This window comes from Lampetra fluviatilis, chromosome 14, assembly GCF_964198595.1.
Source record: "Lampetra fluviatilis chromosome 14, kcLamFluv1.1, whole genome shotgun sequence".
NCBI classification, from domain to species: domain Eukaryota; kingdom Metazoa; phylum Chordata; class Hyperoartia; order Petromyzontiformes; family Petromyzontidae; genus Lampetra; species Lampetra fluviatilis.
Window position 1 is genome coordinate 8,168,951 of NC_136288.1, and position 14,198 is coordinate 8,183,148.

Sequence of the window (14,198 nt, forward strand, 5' to 3'; positions counted from 1 at the left end):
GCAGTGCACCTGATATGTTAATTGAATATAGCAGCTTGTTAACGTCTAATTGAAAAACTAAAGTGAATACGGAAGTGAAGTTGTACTTCAGTAAAGAAGATTCATCTTGACTGTTTTGTTGACAGATTGAAGGCACGCTGGTTGATGTTATAAGACCATTTGTGTACTACGCGGATAGGTGGTCAGCCTTCCTCCTTGATATGACGACTGCCTGCCCTGTACGTAAGTGACCCGTGTTTTTTTTGTCCCTTTTTTAGGTGTGGTTGAATTACTTTATTTTATTGTAACACCAACTAGTATTTGTGAATTATTTGACCTGTTATTTTACACCCGTGCAACCTTTTTCTGCAAAATTGCGTACATCGCTTATGCTAGTTTTGTGCGCTGGGTTTGGTTGTCGCTCATTGACCCCAGAACCCGTTTAAAACCCAACTGAAGTCTCCAATGGTGACTTAACTAGTTAAATATATCCATTGCACCACCTGCCTACTGTGCGAGTTAATGGGTGCAGAGGAACCAGCGTTGCCCATCCACGGTGTGCTCGGTGCTGGACGGTCCCCAGTACCGTAGTGACAAGAGTGAAAGTCCATCCCTGAAATGTCAGTGATTGTGTCACTGCTGGCAAAAGGACCTCCGCTAGGAGGGAGTCCTTTTCAGAAATTATTTTGACCTACTCTTCCACCCTGGTCTGATCCCTCCTGAAAAGGTGGAAAATGCCCACACCAAACCCCGCTGTATCCATTTGTTTATCAATATTTTTTTACTGGAGGAATCCGATAACATATGAAGCTCTTCAGATGCCCAGTAGGGGCAGAACGTTCCAACAAGCGATATAAACACAAGGTAGGAGTGCAAAGTCTAGGAAATGTAAGCAAATCACTAAACTTGCACAAAACGAAACGTTTTACTTGACCACAAAGCCCAAATGAGCTATTGGCCGCTCCAGAAGCGACCTGGCCACGAGTGGTAGCTTGCTGAAGTGGCTTATCGGGTGGAAATGTATAACAGCCAAATAATTTAAATGTAAGGGACACTTTATTATAAAAAAGATGGGGGGTTTAACTTCCTTTAATAATGCCACATTATCAAGTTACTAATCTTAATAGTTTGTTTGGGTGATACGAATTGCAGAACCGCTTGTCTGAACGTTAGGCCCTGTGTAGCATGGTCTGTATGCAATGAGCGGGTAGCTGCCATCGCCACAACCAGCTGAGACGATTGCCCTGCCTTCCCCTGTCCTCTGCTGAAATTCAAATTTCAACAAATTGCCATAATTTACCGAATTGCTGATTAATCTCCTGAAATAATCTGAATCCGCTTTTTAGAATGGAACCATGTGTCGGTTTACCATTATCTCCTTGATAAATCTGATTGCATTTGGGCAACTTGCAAATGTGGTGCTCCCCCCAAACACCACACATCCCCAGTTGAGTGAACAATTATCTCTGCAGGAGAGCCGGAGTGCACGGAACAAGCCATCGTGTGGACTCTGCCCAGGATCCTGCAACCGCTGGTGCTGCACTTGGCCGAAGTGGAGTACAAGGAGACGAGCGTGTGGGTCGACTTCAAGAAGGTCGACTCGACCACAATGGGCCAGAGGGGCTACGCCCTGATGCAGACGAACGCCACCACCTCATTGTCGGTGCCGTGGGGGGCGGAAGGCGGCTTCAACAAGGTTCGTGGCAACAAACGTCCGTCGTGTGCACTTGCTTTCACAAGCTATGCTGGGGGTTCGGTTCTCGTGATATTGTTTTCTCCGATACCAAAGTACTCTGCAAACCTCCTGGATACTACCAAAGATTTGTCCATGAAGCCATCCAGATCTACAAACATGCACAACTTCAACCGAGAGGATGGTTTTAAATTGAGCAATCCTTTGAAAGATGTAATTAACCAAGTTAAACTTTAGCTACCATGCAGTTTACTGCTAGACGGCCAGTTTAGATGTATTTTCTTAAACATATCTATATTCCCAGTCTTACTCCCCCAGCTCCACACACTACCATCACCATTACCACACGTTTTTAGCTTTTAACATCTCGGTTTGAACTCTACACGCTGTTAGCCTGCGTTTGGAATTTACCCACCCGGCAGCATAACAAAAGGCGGCTTAATCGTAGCTTGCTTATCTACTTCCGCCATCTACATCAGAGCCTCGGTTTTGGCTCCAGTTGTTTACCTCCCAGCGCACCCCCAATGTTCACAACTTTGCCTCCCAGCCCACACCCCGCCCCCACACTCACCATGCCCCCCCTTCCTCCATGCACCGCAACTATATAATCCCTCGTCACAGCCATCTGAGACACACTTAAGCGTTTGTGCTTTTGCTACGTTGTCCCCACCTGAAGGACGCTTGTTACGCCCGAAACGTCGTGATTTAATTTATTTGTTTCCATTGTTTTTCCGGTAAGTCACGTAGGTAGAATAAAAAATGAAAGTGTGTAATGCATGATTGACTTGTTCCCCACCATTGATCTAAGGCCAATACAATGAACACCAACCACTGGCAAGTCTGCATCACTGGCGGTTGTGTGAAGTGACAGATCCTATGCAAATTAAGTTTTACCACTGGCTCGGGGCTTCCAGTGGAGAGGAGCACCAGCATCCTGCTGCTCCTTTTAGCTTGGTGTGACTCGAACCCGATGCATGTGACTCAACGTTAGATGGCTACAGGGGATTGCTGGCAATCAAACGCTACTCGGTTTGTGTAGACTGTAAATCGGAGTGCGTTTGTATGCAAGATTGTGATTGCAAAGAAGTTAATATTCAAATTACACAACTTTTTATACATTTGTACAGAGGGCAATTTTTGCAGATGGTGGCAAAAAGTTACCTCTGTGCTTCATGCTCAGGTGTACTTTAGGGGATTTGGAACACTCTTCCTTAAGGCACAATATTTAACTATTTTATCTGAAATATGTAAGCTTTAAATCGAAATGTTTGAGTTGTCGTCGGCCCCTTCAACTCGGCAATAGCTTTAATAATGAGACTCCTGAAAGATCCTTATTATAGTCTTGCATGGATTAAAACATTTTCATTTAATGGAATGAAAATAGACAAGGGTAACTTTGTTAATGTTTTTTTGAGCAATGCCTTGTCTTTGCAGAGCTGTTGGGTCAATTGGCACTTCGGAATGGAATACATCATCGACCTGCAGATCCAGCATCTGTGGACCGATGACGTCTGGGACCTCACGAGGATTATGATTTCAACCAAGGGAAGCTGCCCTTGCCGAGAAATTCGGCTGCAAGGTGCAGTATGCATCACTCTTCCAGCCGTTCACTTTCACGGCAGTACTCTTATCCATTGCACCAAGTAACGTGCGAGATGCCAGCCGGTGATGAATTTTCAAATATTGTGACGTTAGCATCTTGTGGCAGAAAAAACACGAACTTCTTACCGTCGCCAGGATGTAATACGAACATGGAACTGGTAGGTGTGACCGGTGTATCGAATTAAAATCCCCTCGTGTGCAATACATGCAGAGTCATGGAATTATTTAAGATGTACTGCTAATTATGCGATTTTGGCTAATTGTAAAAAAGCATGTACAAATGAGAGATTCAGTGAAATATTAGATGCAAAATCAAGACTTGATTCTGAAGTTTAATCATGACCCTAAATTTCCACACTTCCCTCAATCCTTCTCTTCACCTCCACCCTGCCCTACCATCTCAGTTCCCCCCCCCCTTCTCCCTCACTACTACGATCTCCTCTCCTTGCCACCTCGGTCATCGACGCCTCCCTCTCCAACCGCATCTTTGCCGTTTTACTCGCACTCGCTGCTGCCACCTATCCAATAAGTGCAAAATCTGCCCCTCGTCTCACGCTGCTGCTGAAGTCCGGGTTCGCTCGCTCATTTACTCTCCCCTTGGTAATTTCAACGATACTTCCTGGCCTTCCTGCTTATGCCTTCACTCCTCTGCAACAGATACAAAATGCCTCTGCCTTGATAATTTGTAATTTACCCCACAATATCCACGTATGCGCTACTTTCCCCAACTCCACTGGCTCTGTACTATTGCTGTCTGTTTTTAAATGTCCTGTAGTCTAAATCCTTCCATGGTCTTGCCCCCCCACCTTCTTGATTCTCATTTTGTTCCATTCTCTACACTCCTAATCTCTCCTGTGCCCAGTCATGCTTTCCTCTTCACTGCAACTCCTGCAGCACTAAACAATCATGTTCACCTACAGCAACTAGCTTCCATTCCTCCCTTAAAACAACACCCATCTTTTCCCCTAGCCCATCCTGCTGCTACTCCCAGCCACGACCAGGCCTAGCCAAACCATTTCACAACCCCTCAATCACTCCCACCTGTTCTCCTAATTGTCACCATAACTCGCACCACTTTTGATATAGCCCCACTATTTCAAACACTTTGTACAATTTAAAGTTTTTGTAAAGTGCCTTGGAATAAGGCGCTAGATAAATCTAATAAATAATTGATGCCTACATTTCTGCACGATTCCAGTGCATGTGTGACGTTCAACATCCCCCCCCCCCCACCAGCAAGGGCCACCAGATATCTATGGGACCTTGTAGCCAGTATACAAATAGTGGAAATAAGAATACTACTTTACCCTCTATGGCAATAAAGCAGGTGTTAAGATGTTCAAACACCAAATGGACACCTATTGCAAGGCATCAAGTATACATTAACCACACTTGTTGCTAAACGTGCTCTAATATATGCATTGTCTTTTAAACGGATTGGCCTACACCAGAGACGGCCATTATTATACCAGAACGCCAAAAGGTGAACGGTACAAAGGCAATGCAAGTTTCAAAGTATGACTAGCTTTGGTTGAGCAGTTCTGTCGGACCTTTATAGCTCAGCTGTGTACCCCACTTCACTAAAATAAACAGATCCCCAGGTCATCGGCTTCCTTGGAGATGTTAATTGTTCCCTGGGTGTGGTGAAGTGCATCCAACATGCACAGATGCAAAGCTTAATACGTGACTAATGCATTTGGAAAAAATTAATGTAAAGTTTAAATATTCGATGCTTGTTTGAAAGTTTCAGCACTTTAACGAGTAGATATTCCACTTTTGGGGCACCGAATAACGTCTATTAACGCTATTGTATTCCGTCTTGGCAATGGTAACGACGTTACAACTCGAGGGGAACGGGTGTGAGCGCAAGTCCCAGTTGATGGGTTGACACTGCTCGTTCATCCCTCCTCCAGGCTCAATAACAGAACCTGTTGTAGGAATTTTACAATACTTGTGCTGTGGGCCTGACTTGCCTCCATCACACATGTTGGAAATTACACCCCACCTGGTTTGGCTATAAACAGGTGACGAGCACCACTGCACTAATTTCAGCTCAAAGTTCCTTCGACTTTTGACCATACATGCATGCAAGCAGTATCATTTTTACCTTAAGTGAGTATTTGCAGAATTCTCTTTAGCTAGTAAATTGATTAGTGCGTAAACCATTTTAAACCTTGACTGCATTTTGTGTGCCTAATCGGTGGCACCGTGCACGACGGCTATGCTTCTGTGCTACATAACTAAAAGTGTCCGTTTTTTGTCCACAGATGATGTGTGCACAGATTCTGGTTTTGCGATCACGATGGGGCTGTTTTTGAATGGAGTCTCCATCGTTAACTTGACAATCGGTGCAGAGACCTTCACGGTGTGCGACCAGGACGCAGGGGGGTTATTGCTGCTCCAATCGGTGCAGGCTCCGTGTCGCAGTGCCGAGGCCTTGGACTATCAGCTTCACCAACAGCTTGTCCCGTGGAGTCCGGATGCATTCTATTTGGTGCTTGAGATCCCGTATAGTGCCAAGGTGGTGGAAAAACAGGTTGGTCCTGTTGAACGGTCTACGCATTTGCAGGACAAGTCTAATGTCACCACTGCAGTTCTCGGCTCCGTTGGTGGCACCTGAGCTGCCAGTATAATGCTTCTCATGGGAAGGAGCCAGACATTGCCAAGTCGTGCTTGGGATATTTGGCCAATTCCAAATTGTAAAGTTTGTAGGAAACTGAACTATGCATAAATCCCACCGTGCATGAAGAGAAGCACAACATTGCACATTAGCAACACATTTCTATCGACCTTCATCTGAGTGCATCCAATGCCCAAGTGCCCAGTCCTCCATGACTTGCCAATAACAAACATTGTGCCAATTTTCTGTCTTGCCAGTTCTCTTGTTCCAATGTTGAAACCATTTTTTTGCATGTCACTATTTTCAAGGCCAGAGGCTTTTGTAGTTGCTTTGCAAAGTCCACTCTAACCCTTAACCAGTAAGTAATTATTCTACCTGGCATATTTGGTTTTACTTGGTCCAAAACATCCCTCCCTTACACCATTTTTAGCATCTGGTTGTGTTTGGACACGTTTGAAATTTCACCTTTTGCAATGCAAATCCCAACCGGTATTAAAATTAACAGTTGAAACATGCCCTGTCTTCCCCAGTACCTGGTGGACACCACCACGCATGTGTACACGCTTGCCGTGAAGCTTGTGTTGTTGGATACCGAGGCGCAGTATTACATCACAACAGTCCAGCAATCGTGCACCATAAATGATGTCGGTAAGTTTAAATTTCGTTTGGTACACGTTTTAAATTGACACTTGTAGATTAATAGCACTTTTATATATGTATGGGTTGGACCCACGTGGTGATCTGGTCAACTTTTTGTCAAGATCCCCCTCCAGCTGATGTGCCAAACAAATGATTAAATCGTTAAATTGTCACGTGTGTGCAAATGTTTAAGAAGCACATTTTTGCGCGTGTATTTTCACAACCAAACTTGGCAACTAAGTTTGACGCTTCGTTCGTGGCTACGTCAAGCATCCCGATAAGATGCAGGAAATTGGAATATTAATCCAGGAAGTCTGACTTGTATGATGCCACTGCAAAGGGGACAGTTCTGGAATGTGTACAATAATCACACGTTCACTCGTAACACAATTTTATGATCTACTATAGACCAATGATTTTGTAAATGGCCCTCCATAGCAAATATTAAGTTTAACAAATGGTTAACGGTTGTAGTCTGAAAAAAGCGTCCACTGCCAAAATATCCCACTGGTTTCTGTTAAGGCAGTGTTAATGACTTTGAAGTCGGTGGTGCTTGGCATAAGCAAGCAAAGCCATTCTTATATTTGGGCCCTGAGTGGCTTAAGGTGGGAGAAGGGGGGGCTTCCAATTAAATGATCGTTTTTATTGCAACGTATTGGCTCATTCGGATTGGTTCACCTGTACCTGGTCAAAAACAATGGTTGATAGTTAAACTTTTTAATTGTGGCCTCTTACAAACACCAATATATCTGCCCCCCCCCGGTCCCCTTGGCAGTGCTTCCGGTTGCATATGGGATGTGCACCACGAGCAGCCTCATCCTGGTGGTGCAGCCGGGGAGCCTGGACTCTTCCACGCTACTCTTTGTGGGAGACACATGGCTCTCGAGCGATGCCATGGAACAAATGGGATACACGTTCTCCCGCAACGCTACACACTACTCCATCAGCATGCCACCTGATGCAAAGGGCCTGACAATTGAGGCACGCCCAACCCCTATTGCACACTAACTACCGTACTCCTTCACATGTTTTACTGTTGGCTTGTGTGTGTTTTTGTTTTGAAGGTGTCAGTGCTCCGTACACTGTGCTGCAGTTCTAATAACACAGGTTTGATTCCTAGCCATAGCTAACATGTGGCAATTGGCGTCTGAACCAGTTCCGAAACTTCGTGACTCGAAAATGTATGGTTTATCTCAAATGAGCATGTGGTGTATAAACATTGACACTAGAGAGACCACAATTGCCTGGCACTGGCCCACACCACCCCTTGTGGCCATGCAGGCCTTAATAAGCCCTTGTTACGAGCACATGCTCCAACGTGCTAGATAAATGTGGGATATCTTTTTATAATAGCATCCTACTCTTGCTGCCTTCAAGTTTAACAGCATGCAAACAGTGGTTGCATTTTAGACGATGCCAACCAAGTAATGCTACATCGTAGCACTTGACTCACAATTAAAGTCGTAAGCTTGTATCCTGGTCAGGGGGGTGACTTGGTCCACCCCCCCTCCCTCCCCCAGGTTTATATAAAATGAGTAACCACTTAAGAGCCGACAGCGCTTTTCCCAAGAGCCTGAACTCTTGAGCTCACTCGCCATTGCAGGTGGTGGCGGTGAGTGCTCTTGCCATGCTGGGGAGTTGTCTCCAGATGGCACAGTTAGTGGAGCATGCCATCAATGTGATAGATTTCAAGTTCAAATCTCGGCCAGGTACCAAGGGCTCACGAAGTTTCCCCACTCTGAAAAGTCAAATGTCTGCAATGTAAATTGGCCCCTTTCCATGGGGTGGTCACCTATGTCATCTGTCTCGGCAAAGAAAACTCAATTATATGATTTGTTCTAATATCTTTTAACTTGGGCCTTTTAATACGGTTGTGCAATATACTAATACCATTCTGAAGATGCAATTGAGATTAGCACTTGTCTGAACCTTTTCACTCTTGCCCATTGTGTCATTAGGAGGTGACGGTGTCCTTTGTCAAATACAAGTTTCAATTGAGGCTCGTGGATCCGACTACACATGAAACAAATTTCCAGCTCTCCGTTTCTTGCCAATTTCCAACCACTGATGTAATAGGTAAGCTAATGTGGCCTTTCAACAGTTACATGTGAGGGTCGGTCTTGTATTTAAGAGCTGCGGAGTGGTCTATACAATTTTATCCCTGGCTTTAAACTCTCAAGGCCCAACAGGGCTATGGGTCCTAACGTGGTGGGTTACAACCTTGGAGTAACCATTATCCTTGCGAGAGACTGGCAACTATATTGATTTGGGGGAAGACCCAATGTGGTACTGGGACAACGTTTCCTCATTTGCGCCTCAACCGGCCTTGAGAGTTCAACAGCACAATTTGGTGCATGGCCAATGGTATTTTTTTTGTGAGGTACATGTGCTCAAAAAGCAATTTCTCCAATGGGCAACGTTTCCGGTGCTCCACAGCCTGCTTTCCGAATGGCACGGTGGCCGTGGCTGCCCCCAAAGGCCACACGAAGCCAGAGGTGGACCTGTGGCGACTCGCCCTGAGGGAACGCTCGTGTGGCCCGGTGTACGTCAACACCACCAAGGCCTACTTCGTGTTCACAGTCTCGAGCTGTGGCACATCAAGAACGGTAATCCCCCCCTCCCCCCCCAGCTCTATACACCTGGTGGGAATGTGGACCACGGTTACACACTCTAGCTGAAATGTACAATAACGTTTAGAATTTAAAGAATGTGGCAGCTCTGCAATTGTGCTTGCCCCACACCACTACTGGAGGAAGGGCCTCTACTAGAGGGTGTTTTGAGGCTATTTGACCTATCGCACACCATACTGACCAAGTGCCTTGGAGAAGGTCGGAATGGCGACGCCGCTACCCGCACCGTATGCAACCAGCTGATGGACCAACTGGTGCCGTGCTGAATGGAGGTATGGGAGTGCTTGAGAAACTAGACCCATTGTTTTGGCTGCTGTAGATACAAACTGGCGACCTCTGCATTAAAAATCCAGTATGTAAGATTATTGCAGCATCTTGCATATACACACTCTGTATAATGGAGTTAATTAAATACTTTTTGAACTTGATTTGAAGCTTTCGTGACTGCAGGAAATACTCTTTGGTTCTTTAGCTAAAGTCACGTAGAAATAAATTAAATAAAATGCGTAGATATATATTAAATAAAAAGCGTAAATATTTATGAATCCAAAATGCATTGTAACGTTCAGTGTTGCAAATTATGCTACACGACTCGATAAACTCAAAAGTGTGCACACACCTGTAACTGTTTGCTTTATATTTATCGGTAGAATTGAACACATCGTTGGCAATTGGTTGCGTCTTGTTCACGCGTTTAGACACAACTCTTTCCTCCTCGTTTCAGATTGAGGGGGCGTTCTTGGTTTACGAGAACGAGATCAGTCTGCAGAAAGAGCTGCTGCCCGAGGAGAGCCCTGTGATCACGAGGGACCCAGAGTACAGGTGGAGAATGCTGCTGCTGCACACGCCTGGCCTGTACTACATTGGTTGTGCGGTATTAGCAGTATTAGCTCTGGTTATAGTACACTCATCCCTCCGTTTAACGTGGTAGTATGAACTTCTTTTGCACCGTGTTAATCAAGGTTGATTCCCAAAAAGTACTGCGTTAAGTGAAAAATCACTTTGCAGATTCGCATTTACACTAAAATTGGCCTGCATTTATCACATGGCGGGACAACTAAATTTAGGGCACGTAGCCACTTACTGTACGATACTTCTCAGCTGCGCAATTCAAGAAATTAGTCGTCGACGGCTCAAACGGGCGCGCTCCGCGTTATAACATACGTATTGTGCGAAACTAACTGTTAATAGCAAAAATGCACTTGGCCACAAAACGACAACGTGGCGGTTCTAACCGAGGTGAAGCCGTGTCCCCCCCCCCTCCCTTTTTATAAAAGTGTTTTGCATATAAATTGTAATCTTCAAATGCCCAACCGTGGGACCATGCTTGATTTCATGTTTATAAGCCAGTCGATGGCATGTGTAGGGGGAAGTCCTCAGCTGAGCCGACTTGAAGGCACACAAGTTTCCATTACATTAGCGGACTAATCGCAATATGGGTTCCAGAGTATTGAACGTGGAGCTGGGAAGATAGCTGCGGCTTTTTCGGTGCATGGTGATAAAGCGATATCCGTATATACGGTAAACAACTTTGAAGTGGCGTAAATCAATTAATCGACCTATTCCATGAACTGGTCAGCATTTTTTCAGGGCACTGCAGAAGTTTAAATGTACAGTATAGTCTTTATCCACTTTCTGAACACTGCTTCCCTAATGCAGTTGTGGTAACCGTTACCCAGATAAATGTGGGATGTTAATTGGTGCCATGGTGGCAAGATGTTAACTCCCTCTCCTTGCATGCAGGAGATTGTGGGTCCATCCCGATCCTGCTGTACATATGGAGTTTACATGTTCTTTCAGGTCTCCCCTGGTTTTTCCCTCTTTTTAGACTCGACATGCATTGAGTATTTGCCTACTCGTAATTTCCAGGTGACGAGCCACTTTGAGTTGTGTGACCCAGGTCGCTTTTGAAGCTCGGTAGGCCTAACCTGATAGAAAAAATATAAATAGTCCATCCAATGGTTTGCGCTGAACGTGTCCAACTTTTGCACTATCCCCCTGCAAAGGCTGAAGGTTATTTGCCGCTATCGCATCAACGACACGGTGATGATCTCCAGCGTTGTGCAAGCCCGTAGGGGACCCACTGCTGACGAGCAAGTGGTCCCCGTGCCCATCGTGATGAAAATAAGCAGAGGTAAAATGAGCACATTGTTGACACCTTGCAGTCGGAGCTGACACCTGTACCCCATCCAAACCATCTTGTGCCTACATTGCAGTCTTGTATTGCTATGGGGGGTCACCTTTTATAATTATTAGTGCATTGACACCTATAGATGCACTTGAATTGCTTTACTCGAGTTTCCTGTTTTCAAATCAAAATTGTCAATTGGAAAGGTTGTGCCTACATTGCAGTCTTGTATGTTAGATCAAATGCCCCCAAAGACTTAACGCACGGAATACATTGCCAATTTACAATTCACATTCTCTATCAGAATTTTAATACGAGTAATCTTAGATGTGACTCGGAACGGAGTGTTCACGGTGACCCTATGGTTTTGCAGTGCTCTGGGATTTAATTGTGTAACCTCCAAAATGATTTAGTCTGAGGTTACGTGGTAAAAGGCTTTCAGGTACTCAAACTGGACCCAAAGGCTTCCTGGTGCTCAAAGTGGACCCATGTGGATTAAAAAGAACGTAGAACAAATTGAGCCTTTATGGCAATCCACTGCTAGATGAGGCCTTGCCACGCAGTCTAAATGTAAATATGGCTGTTTGCAGTGGACATCGTCTGAGTAACATAAACACAGATTTTAAAAACTTACCTTTGGGTCCATTCTGACTACCTTGAACTGCCACCATTATGTAATGCATTATTTTTGGTGTGCCTACGAATTTAATTCTACTCTGATACGAAATCCATGTCTGGTTTGAGGTACCTATTTGCCTTTTTAACCTGTTGCTGTCTTTACTAGCTGGTGGGCCCTTAATGCTGCAACTTGACATCAGGTTATTCAAAGGTACGGTTAAAGTAACCCTAACATTATCCATGTCTGTCACCAACATTAACAGCTTAATTGCCATTGTACCATTCAGCTTTTATATTGCTGTTACTGCAAATCTGCAATTCTATCACTTGCACAGTGTACATAATGCTTGTGGGGGAATCCTGCCATGGTGGCTTAAAATGTTGGTATGAGTCAAGTTGTTGGCCGATGAGCAATCGAGAAATGCCGCTCAATACCGCTCCCTCATCTATGCTCCTAAATTTCACCAACCTGCACTGACCACTAGTGAAGTGTGGTCCCAATAACCCTCATGGCATAGCATGGAAAGGTCCTCATCCAGCAGTAGATCGATGGGGCTGCATCTGTACACACGCAGAAACATTGAGATTTCTGGCCATTGTTATCTGAGCCTAGTACCATAAGTTGACTCTATCTAAAATACGTTGGTGTATGCAGTGTATTTAAGATGGGCACAGGGAAGGCGTGGCCCAGACGTTCTTAGTTTTAGCAACTCTCCACCTCGTTTACTGTACAGGCCTTAAGACCCTGCTAATGCCACCTGCCTCAGGGATTGTAAGAGAAGGGTTAATCATATGGATGTGACAATCCTGGCGAACCTTTAGCCCTATTGTTTCTTGGCTGTGCATGACAAAAGTGGAAAAGCCATCTGTACCCATACAATGTCAACATCGGGATTGGGAGGCCAAAGGTTGACAGGTTTGGTGCTGACCATACCCATAACATTGACATATTGGCAATAACAGAACTGCTCTAATGTCACTAGGCAGTTGCTAAGATGAGAACCAGTGGGAAGTGATCTTCTGCAGAGAATGGGGGGCCCTCTCCATAGGAATATGGAATTTCCACCACTAGCTTGGGACCACCAGTGGAGAGGAGTCCTGCCCCCATCACGTTATTTAGCAAGGCGATGATGTAGTGACTGAACATCACTTGCATTAACAGAGTAGGTAAAAGGACATTCATATGTGTGAGGTCACTGCTATAAACATACTTTGTGGCGCTATGGAGAAACTAATTGGGCATAAATAATTTAAATTAATCCCGTGGCTTTCAGATGCCGACTACACGTCCTACTACCTGGATGAGGAGTACCCGGTGGTGTCGTATCTGCAAGAGCCTCTTTATTTTGAGGTGCGCCTCCTCGGCCTAGAGGACCAAAGCATCGAGATGTTTCTGGAGAACTGCTGGGCCACCAACCTACCTGCTGCAGACAGCCAACCTCGGTGGGACCTCGTCATCAACAGGTACTGGGCCACCAGAGAACTGCGGGAAACTGAGCCCTTGTAGATACTGCAGTGTTGTAATGTGACACGAATACCCCAGTGTGACATTCTGCCGTTATTTAGAAGCTGGGCATTTTATTGCAATTGACTTGCAATTGTGTATTTCCACCATTACTGGGAATTTATTTCCACCATTACTGTAAAATGTTCTGTTTCAATTGCCAACAGTTGGGCCAGTCGCCAACCAGGGTTCTAGTCGTTCAGTCCAGATGTGAACTTTGATTGTGTACGTGCATGGACATATGTGGGTCAGGTCATTGGTGTTAGCCGGCTTGAGTGTTTTGGCAGGTGCATCTCCTTGATGTAAATTCTTATCTATGGCAGGAAGGGGACTAATCCGAAAAACCCAGCGACTGTTGACTTTGTGGCGAATTTGTTATGCACTTTATAAACTGCATGGGGATGAAGGATTGCGCACTTGACTAAATGCCGCCCTTGCCAGTGTTACTGTGTGGAATTTCCCAAATATGCACAAGTGGTACCATAATTATACGCATCGCTAAACACTCCTGCCCATTACAGAATTGAGTTGGTGTTAACTGGCATTCAAAGGGCACTCATGAAGTTAATGGAATTCAGCCTGGTGCTCATTGGTTTTGTGGGGTGATAAAACCATTGATTAGTGGAGAGGCAAATGTTATTTCCCCCAGATGAAATGAGCCCTTGCTATCAAATGTGTTATACCCACAACTGGAAAAGGGACCCATTGAAAATAATGAACACCACCCAACGCTTAAGATAAAATGTGTGAATTTTGTATGTCAACTTGGCCATTCTGATTTAGAT